An 8,381-nucleotide genomic window follows, 5' to 3' on the forward strand; every position below is an offset into this window, starting at 1 on the left:
GATGTTAGATACTACAAGGCTTGACTATGCTTGATGGAAACTAGGCTTTGCCTTTGACTTGCCTTTGAGTAATTCTGGAGCTTTGGACATTGATATTGGTCATTAATTACCTACTTGGATGCTACACTCGATGCTTTGCCAACTACTTTAACTTGGATGCTTTGGATGTCTACACTTGGATATTGCATGTCAGATGCTATATACATGATGTATCTGATCTTTGCTTGCTCATTTTCGCATATGAATTTGTTCCAATGGGAGCTGCTTCATTGACTTTGATGTTACATAGAGCTTGTGGTTATGCAGTTGAGCTTGATTATTGACACAGTGGGATACTCACTTTATGTACATGCTACATGTATGTTGTTTATGCATTGATGAGACTGATCTGAGCTAACATTTGTGTTGGACTAGTGATACCTCTTGGTTTTGTCGACTTCAAGAATAGCTTGGACTTTCTTCTCTTTGATCTTATGTATTCTATATTTCTTGGGCCGCTTCTATGGGCCATAACTGTGCATAATGCCTTGCATATTTGCATAGCTATCAAACATTTGGAAAACTAGAAAAGTGTATCACACACACAATTGAAAAACCTTGATTATTAGAGATTTCCAATACTTTAAGCAATTCCACATGCCTATCCTATAGGACCTTGGTACCCCACCAAGGATGATAGAATCCAACTTTGTAGGAGGTTCTCGCTCAACCGCCAAGAGCCACGGATAGCTTATTATTTTAAGCATTTCAAGCCAAGTGCAATGGCTACCTCTCATATAGTTGTACGTGCTCTCACACCTACAAGCTTACCTCCATGATCAATCAAGTTGCCTCCTTCCTCAAGCACTCCAGTAGCTCCATGATCTAAGGTGCAAACTCGATTCTCAAGCTCCAAGCTCCATGCTCCATTGCCGCATGCAAGAGAAGAGAAGAGGAAGGAGAAGAGAGGAGAAGATGGAGAGCTTCTCCACCATGGTTTTCCACCCTCACACACTCACTCCCTCACTCCCTCACACTCCATCTCTCAAGCACAAGCTCAAGCAAATGAGAAGAAGAAGAAGAAGAAGAGAGCTAGTATTGGACACACATAAGAATGAGCTTCTTCATTCAACTTTTCTCTTTTTATACATAACCCTAATCCCCTTTGGGCACCCATCCCTTTTTTACATGCCTGGCCATTTTACCCTAAGTCATCTTTTTCTATTCTCTCCCTATTTGCATTATGCCTTCACCCATGCCCATCTACATTTACAAATTGCACAAGAGGGAGCCTGGTGCTCTCTTACAAAAATTTAGGGTGTGCCTTTGCATTTAAAATATGCCTTTTCTCTTTTGGGCTCGCCCTAAACTTTTAAGGTTTTCCTTGTTCTTTTGGCCTATTTTCCTCCTATTTCTTCAGCTGGGATGCCTTTTTCTGCTTTACCTTACATATTTTTTATTTTCTTTTTGCTTTCTTGCACATGGGTTAACATTACCCCCTCCTACCATAGTGCTAGTCCCATAGCACTTGCAGGTACTTGTTGATGAGGGCTTGGATGGTTGCAGGGTTGCCATGTGGGTCGGTCAAGGGGCTTCATGGAGATTGGACAGGGAGAAGAAGCATCACAAAATGGATATGAGATTGTGGAGGCCGAGAGTAGATTGAGTGGGTGGCATGTGCCTCCAAAGTTAGTGGCCGTGGTCACAGATTATTGAGTGTACCTACAAAGGAAAAGAAAGTGCACAACTTGGGGGATGTGTCTGCCTCACCGTGTAGTGTGGAATGTCTGTGCTAGTGAAGCTGGGAGTTGGGTCAAATCTCGAGCACAAGCCCATGATATTGTCCCACACTTGAGGACCCAATTTGTGCACAAGGGGAGGTGCTATGGGTGTGACTTAGGGAGATAGGTCTGACCATAGGTGACGAGCACAAACTTCCTAGGTGTGTCCTGCCCTTTCTTGATGTGCCTTAGGTGTGAAGTGGGGGACATGGAGGAGGGGCTAGGGGGTTAGGCATGGAGCTGGATACCTAAGGCCATTGAACATATCTAACTTGACAACCTTTAGGTGTAGTGGTTGTGGCACTTTGATATTACATGAGAAGCTCTTTGTTCCTTTCTTTTTGCTTCGTGTGAATCTTTTCTTTTTCTTATTTTTATTCTTTTCTTTTCTTTTTCCTTTTCTCATTTTTTTGTGAGATACATTGGGAGGGAGCACACTAGACATCATCTTGATGCCCTTCAGTAGTAGCTATGTTTTGAGGGGACCTAAGAGACTTGGTAAGGAAGGGTCTACTCTGCAAGTAGCCCTCTATGTTAACGCATACATTCAGAGGTGTTGTTGATAGGAAAGGGTGGCTACACTTGGTGAAGTGGTTGTTGTTCATATCTTCGAGGATGGCCATACATACTATGTTGGGCTCAGCTCTCATGGTGGCTACTCTTCTTCATCTTGGCCCTAAGACTTCTCTTCGCTTGGCAATTCTATTGGAGCTACAATGGATGGTTAAGCTTGTTGGTCTGGTTCTCCAAATCCTAAATCTTCTAGCTCCTTGGTCAAGATTCCAACCTCTCTCAAGTATTGTCATTGTTACTCCGTGCTTATGTTGGTACTCTTTCACGGAGGCCATATCTCAGGGCTAGTCTTGTAAGTTCTAGCTTCCTTTGTAGCCCTTCCATGGTATCTTCACCCTCAACTTGGGTTACATGCAAGGCTGTGTTCAGAAAGGCCTACTATTGGACCTCAAGTCCTGTCTCCACTACTTCTACCCTTGTCAGTGCCATGATTCATTCACTTTGTGCCAAGATGAGGCATTCGACAGGGTCTCTTAGTCTTCCAACAATTTGTTCCTCCCATGCCTTGGCCTTTTCACTCATCCTCTCTATGCCCTGATTTTGGCATTGAGTTAGCATCATTACCATCTGTTCTTACTCTTTCTAGATTCTGAGCATTTTCTCTTTTTGCTGTTTGAGGTGGTTCAGTTGCTAGTTGTTCTCACTCTAAAAGGGCCACCTGAAGTTGGCTTTTCATATTTGTCAACTTTTTGGCTGATAGTTTGTCTCTTTGTGTCTTAGTCTCACACAGTTCCTTGAGTATCTCTTCCTTTTGAAGTTTCTCCTTGTTGCACTCTACGTCTCTTGTATTTGTTCGTTTTACTGCAAGAGGACCAAGAAGTCCCCATCTAGCATCACTTGTTCTCCTTCTTCCTTGCCATGGGGCCCTTGTGCAACCTTCTCCTCCATTTTCCTTTCTATTGCTTGTTTCGCTTCTAGCTCTTTCCTCGAGTCGCTTATTTGTAGGTGGCTATTTGGTGTGTGTTTTTTCAAGTTGGTAAGCGGAGAATGTTTCTTTTTTAGTTTCCAACCTCACCAACGTTGCCTTCCTTGTTCATTAGCTCTCCCAAGTTGCTAACATTGCGGTACTTTAGCTGGTTGTAGACTTGCATTTTAGTGGCCAATTGGTACTTGTTGTGCCCTTTTCCTGAGAACGTGAGTTGGCTTGCCATCTCGAGTTCATGTTATGGCACAATAGCTTACAATTAGCTCCTTTGAGAGTATTTTTCGCAAAAGGAAAAAGTTTAAGATTGAACATTATAGAATGATATGATGTTCCAGTAAAGAATGGAAACTTTTTATACTTCAAGCAATCCACACATTCCAAGTACAAATTCCATTAAAGATTTTCTTCAAGTACAAGATTCCTTTATTTATCTTTTTTCGCTTTTGAAATTCAATTTGAAGTTCTAAAGTTCAAGTCATATTTTCTTTTCCACCTTACCCCCTCCCCTTGGGAATAATGAAAATCCTTCATAGGATTAGAGGTTGAAGGGTTAAGGGCATGAAGCACTTGCTTGTGGTGCTTTATTTCTTCATGAACCAAGCATAGAACTATGGGTTATACTCTAAGTGAGCATGGTTGTCCATGTTTTGAGGCCTAATGCCTATTTGCATAATGTAGGTTAGGACATAGATTAGAAAGTCTCCAGAGTTCATTATGCCGGCAACATGTAATTCTTCCTTGGTCATGAGTCAATCCAAATAGGGATGGGCCATGACATCTGCCTCTAAAGGTTGTTTGTGCATGATGGCAAAGACTCTAAACAAGGTAGGAGCCACATAGGTAGGGCCATACTCAATGGTTTTGATTATGCGTCTCTGCTCAGCATTGGTCATAATTTGACAGTCCTCTTGTTCCCATTGGAGACATGTAGCATACCATTTTCATAGAAAGGAAGAGTCAAAGTCAGCCAATCGCTCCAGCTCTTCTGGCTCTTGGCTTGTTGTAGAGACTCTACTCCTACTATAGGATGTGAGCAACCTCTGTTTGAGAGCTTGCTCTTGAGAAATCTCATTGTCAATCAAGACTTTGGCCACCTTGAGAATCTTGATGAACACGAACTCATATTCCTCCCAAGTGCATGGCAAGGAATGCACTTTCGTTGTTGCTAATGTCTCATTCGAGATCCAACTATTCATAGCTCCTAGCTAGCACGGTGAAGGCGGCTTCCAAGCATTTAATGTAGGTGACTACGTTGTCCCCTCTATTTATGGTGAGGTTTGAGACCAAGGCAAGGATAGATCTATGCTCATAGGAGGGTTTGAGGCCTGCAGGAGGTTGGGGGTTTAGCTAGACTGGATAACTTAGGAACTAATGCGTGCATCATGAATTGATCAGTAGGGTGTTTAGCGACCACTTGTGCAATTGGTTGGTCTTGGGGCTCAAATGATGCGATGCCTTCTCGTGGAGCAATTGGGACACTAGGAGCATCAGGTTGATTGATAGACTCGTTGAGGTTCTATGGATTTTGTGCTTTTTGAGTAAATTGGTTTCTCATTCATGGCTAGCTTACCATTTTGTGGAGATGGGTTGAAGGGTCTGGGTGGAGGGACATGCATGCGGCTCATAGTCTTGGGCAACCAGATCTAGTTGTTGCCTTCATAGTAGCATTGGACACACAACAAGTCTTTGGGCACCCACCATGGGGCTTCACCGTTCGTCTGTTTGTGTAGTGCCAAGTTTGTCTCCTAAGCCTAGGGCGTGATGTTCTGTGGTTACAAGTTCATGTGGTTTGGCTTCTAGGTGGTTGTGGTTGGTGTTTGAATACCCATTTGAGTTGTTGCTCAGTGATCTTGGGTGTGGCTCCCTTGGGTTGCGGCCAATTCATTTTGGCAGGTGAAATACCCCCTCCTTAGACCTTGCACTTGGTCTCTCTACCAGTGGTGGTAATGTAGCGTGTGATGGAGCTGCACTGCCCTTGTTAAAAGCTGTCACTATTTGAACATTGCCCATGGCGAGGTGAATGCGCTACGAGTCATAGTTGACATTGCAGTGTGCTTGTTTTTTGAATGTGCATCCTAGCAACAATTCCTTAATTTTACCGGTGGCCTTGGTGTTAAGTATCACATAGAATACCATAGGTAGGCTTTCAGACTCAATAGAGACTGCTATTTTACATTTCCCTTGTAGTGGGTAGGATTGTCTCCCAAATGGGTTGACTTTGACATTAGTAGGTTGCAGTTTGGGGTTGACCAATGAGGATCCAATGATTTTTGCATAAGGATATTATAGTCAACTCCCTTGTTAATGTGACTGCATCAAAGGCATGTGTCTTATGACCAGTGATCGATATGTGCAGGTATGCAGGTGCCACTTCTTCCTCATCCTCTTCCTCAATCTCAGAGTGATGGTGGCTACTCTTATATTTATAGGTAGGTTCAGCATTGGAGGCTCGTGTGGTGGGTGCACTAGTGTTGGTCAATTGCTAGAGCTCCTAGCAATCATGCAGAGTGGCACTAATGGTGGGATCCTACTCTTCGGTGTGGCAGTTGAGATGATGTGACTTTTTGGGACTCACTAGCTACCCTGAGAATGGTAGATTGATGATAGTTAGCACATGCATCCAATTTTGCTCGTCCTCGAGTCAAGGGATATACTTCATTAGCGGCCTGTAAGAATGCTTAACCTGTGAGTCTCCTTTCAAGATAGCGAATATGGCATCTAGGTCGACCGGCGTGGTCTTCCACGTATTTATATTGACTCTTACAGCTTGCGATATGTTGCCTAAGAATATGAGACCGTTGCCCCAATCTTCTATCACTTGTGTGTTTCGCATCCAAGGTCGGCCTAGCAGGATGTCGTAGTCCACTCCCTTCATGACTATGAGTTCACTGAGAATTGGACTCTCGCTATCTTTAAGGGCCAGTCTTTTATCACTCCAAATGGTATGACCTTCATTCTATTAGCTAGTGTGACATTAAACCTTGCGGCCTCCACATATGGGTTATCCTAAGACTACAAGACTACACGGCTAAGCACATTGACTCCAGCTTTCATATCTATAACTCCCTCTCCTAATGCATTGTTAGGTCAGATTGCGTGCATCTTTGTGCCTTTCCAAAATGCATATTTACATGCAAAGACGGAGGCACTGAGTTCAAGGTTAAGCTTGATATGTGTTATTGCACCATGATCAAGAAAGTCAATCACTCCAAGCTCATCATGTCGTTCTATCCACTACTTCAACCCTTGCCATAGCATCGGGTTCTGCCTAAGCAGCTCCCTCGAAGGTAGGGTCGCAGGGGCTGATATCAACATCATGAGCAAGTTGCCAACTGCTTGCTCTTCATTAGGCTCTATAATCTTTTGCCAATGATATTGGGCACTTTGCCCACTTGTGGTATCTAGGCTCTGTCTATGCGGTGCTACGTGGGGTACGGATGCATCTCTTGATTTGAACTTAGTAGGCGAGATTGGCATGCTCACACTAGAGAGCTCGTTGATCTTGTCTTTGATAATGGGTGTTCTACATCCTTTAGGTGCGCTTGGGCTTCCCTCTTCTTGACCTTATCCACTATTTCCAATTGGTGCCTCGGATCGGGATATTCTCCAAACTTGGCACTTTCCTTTTCTACTGTCTTAGAAGCAGATGTCCTTGCTTCTGCATCTATGGCTTGCTTCCCCTTTGGTAACATGGTGGCTACATTTGTCTTAAGCATAATCTTTGTCTCAGCCCTCTTTTTCCTTCTTTTATGGTATTTCTTTCCTATTGAAGCCACGTTGAGGTTGCTAGGTTCGGGTAATGAACTACTAACTTGCTTTGCCTGTGCTTGGGTCATGACATTCAACAGAATTGGCATGGCTTTGCCATCAAGTGTTTCAACTCCAAGCAATCCCAATGGTACGAATGGCACGATAGTTGAACTAGTGGAAGTATTTTCCTAAGGCACTCAATGTACAAGTATGTGATCCCACACTCAGAGCATCTCAGGTCTTGGCCTTCTCTTGGTTGGCTTACTCCCTTTCGGGGCATCGTGGTGACGAGATGTGTCCTAAGTGACCACATCGAGTTCGTGGTTCTGTCCTCCCCTAGACCTCTACCTCTTCCTTTGCCCAAAACCATCATTGGCGCACTGGTTTGAAATCCATTAAGATAGGATTGCCTCTTTGTTCATAGGAGACGCAAGGGTTTATGTATGCTTCATCCTCATTCAACTCCTCTATGTAATGTATCTGAGCATTGCTTGATGGATGAGTCCAAGTGGTCTAGGTATCCCTGTGGGATTGATGTCCATCCTAGTGACAACTGGCTTTGAATCATTGGGTGTTGGGAGAGCTAGTGGAGCTCCCCTTTCAAAATATGGAAGTCTATTCCCTAGGTAGTAGGACTAGTTGTGTGAATGTGAGTATGGCAATCGCCTCGATAGTCGCATGGCAATGTAGTGTATCATGGCCAAACCTACCACAATTGGCATAGGGTCTCGATCTATGATCCATGCACTCAGTCGCAAAAGGTGGTTTCCTCCGCAATGCACACACTGCACGTGAGGTCGTGTGGGCCTTCTCATCATCTCTTGAAGCCTAGCCAACTCTAGCTTCACGTCCGCCAACTCATGGCACTTTTTGAAGGCCCTGGTCGACACTCTTTCCCTTGTCTTGGGTACTCTGGCTAGATCTTTCACTAACAGTTGTAGCTCTTTTTGAAATTCTAGAGGCAGTGCTCTCTCGGGTTGTGGGTCTTGAGCTCCTCTCCTTGAGTAGGTCATCCACTCACATGGCTTCTTCGAAGACCCTAGCTAGCACATCCCTTTGTTGAGTTGCTCACCAAGGCCTTGTAAATCTCTTCACTTTGGATTCTGCTTTTGAACACAATGGAGACCACTCATTCGCTAGGTTGCTCTACGATTGAAATTCTCTTAAAGAGACTCCACACATGGGTGACATAGTCTCGGATATCCTCATCCATTTGACTGACATTCATCAATCTAAAGATGACGTTGTCAGAGTATCCCGCCTCAAGGAATCTCTTGATAAAGAGACTCTTGAGGTTATTGAAGTCATTGCGTTTGGAATTTTCTAGAGTAGTGTACCATGTCTGTCTCCTAGGACAAGTCCAAAAGCATGTG

Source organism: Lygodium microphyllum, chromosome 22, assembly GCF_053477565.2.
Source record: "Lygodium microphyllum isolate KBCC chromosome 22, Lygodium_microphyllum_v1.1.10, whole genome shotgun sequence".
Classification (NCBI taxonomy): Eukaryota; Viridiplantae; Streptophyta; class Polypodiopsida; order Schizaeales; family Lygodiaceae; genus Lygodium; species Lygodium microphyllum.